Raw genomic sequence first — 1922 nt, forward strand, 5'->3', positions numbered from 1 at the left:
ATCCGCGGCAATTCCACCGTAGGATTGTAAAAATAGCCGAATTTGCACGGTCGCATCGCGATCTAGGGCTGTTGCCCGCCATTGTTAGAACTAAACGTGTGGGGGGGCCTCCAGGAGAGCAAAGGGCTGCATAGGGGCTCCGCTGCTCGATCCGGTGCTCACATCCGAGGTCGCAGTCAAACTGTTAGACTGCTCGTCTACCTCGGTCACCTTGAAAAAGGGACGGGATGCTTGAGAACGAGATCCTCGCTTAAGCTTAGGACGGCGGGTGCTAACAGTGAGTTGGGACATCTGGGCCGCTATCTTGCCCGGGATGCGGTCAAAAGTGGTTTGGAGGGCGGCAGCCAATCGATTCTCGATTATGGTCCCTATGGACGCCATCTGGGCCTCTAGGTTGCTTAGGCGCTCCTCAAGCGGGCCGAGGTTCGCAGCGGTTTCCCTGTGTTCGGAGGGGGAACTATCCATCGCCTCCAGCGCCTGCCCGAGGGGTGTCGAATTAGGTGTGGACGAGCGGTTCGCAAGCGCCTCCACCGTCTGCGTTAACGAGGCAATTTGGGCCTGTAACCTGCGGAATTCAATTTGTTCTCGTGTGGGAGTAGAAGGGGTTGGCGGTTTGGGTGGGGAGATCACGTAGGGTGTGGGCGAAAAGGCTGCCCCTCCCGAGCCGCTCACCTTTGATCCTTTCAGAACGCGGGCGGCCCACGATGAATCCCCCTGGGCAGCGGGTTGGAGCTGAGGTGATGGCTGGTTCGGTTTGGATGGGGCGGGAGGAGCCTGCCCTGTGTTAGGCTTCTTGGCCGTAGGTCCGTCCGGAGTTGGGCCTCGCCGGGAAGGCCCGATAGCCACCGTTCCAGGACGCGGGAGCGGGTCAGTGTTGGTAGCAGGAGGCTGAGCCCCCTGCGGCGATTCCCGAGAGCCCGACTTCCACGGCTTCCGCGGGCGTCGACGCTTCCGCTTCTTGCGGCCGGCTTGACCTTCCGATGGAGGAGTGGACGGCTTGGGTGGCGGCGCCCTGTAGCGTTTCTTACAGCGCCGGTCCCCGGTGACGTGGGAACCAGCACACAGAGCACACCTGGGCGTACACTCATGTGGGGCACGGGCGCCATCCGTGAGCGGCACCGCCTTTCCGCAGATGCCGCAAAGGTCAGGTTTGGGGCCGGGACAGGCGTCGGGTCGATGTCCAACAGAGCCACACCGACCGCAGGCTGGCACAGTTTTTTTGTACGGCTGCACCGGGATCAGCAGGGCGTCGTAGGAGACGTACCTGGGCTTCACCTTGCCGGAAAAGGTGAGGCGCACCTTATTAGAGGTGCCCAGTCGCCGGACGTGTAGAATCTCGCCTTCAGGCCAGTAAAGGCTCTCGCGAAGTGCGGCTTCGGTGTCGGAGCTGCGCACCGTCACCACTCCATAACAGGAGTCATGAGTGTCCGCGCGCAAGTACCTGAACAGGGGCACCGGTCCGGCGGGTGAGGGAACTGCAAACTCACCGATAAGTTTGTCCGCTATGTGCGGGTGCGAGGTGTAAACTAAGATGAGATTTTGTTCCCGCACCATCACAACAGTGACTAGCCGTGTCGCGGTCGCTCCGAGGTGGGCGATGAGCGCGCGACCGGCCCCGTTCTCGGGGAAAGCGTTGGCGAGGGACAGCTGAGTCAGGGGTTTGAGCACAACGACGTAGTCCGTTGCTTTCGGCTTCGGCAGGGGTTGAGAATGCCACAAAAACCTGTTGTGCCCCCGCTGCGAGCCCGCGGAGCGCGTCGCAGGCGGCGAAATTGTTGAGGAGATAGCAGGGCTCTGCACAGAAGATTTGAGAAATCCGAGGAAGCAGTGTATGTAGACGCTGCCCAGTATACAAGCCGCGACGCTATGGCCTTACACACAGAACACAAATAAGCGGGAATGGGAGTAAATGGCTTGTTGCA

General features: G+C 60.6%; 1 pseudogene; it reads right to left on the minus strand.

Annotated features, from left to right (window-relative positions):
• Positions 1-574: 574 nt before the first annotated feature.
• LOC144162835 (uncharacterized) lies at positions 575-1554 on the minus strand (annotated as a pseudogene).
• Between the last annotated feature and the right edge of the window lie 368 nt (positions 1555-1922).

Source organism: Haemaphysalis longicornis, unplaced genomic scaffold, assembly GCF_048455015.1.
Source record: "Haemaphysalis longicornis isolate Haplotype H1 unplaced genomic scaffold, Haemaphysalis longicornis Haplotype H1 scaffold_1, whole genome shotgun sequence".
Taxonomy (NCBI): domain Eukaryota; kingdom Metazoa; phylum Arthropoda; class Arachnida; order Ixodida; family Ixodidae; genus Haemaphysalis; species Haemaphysalis longicornis.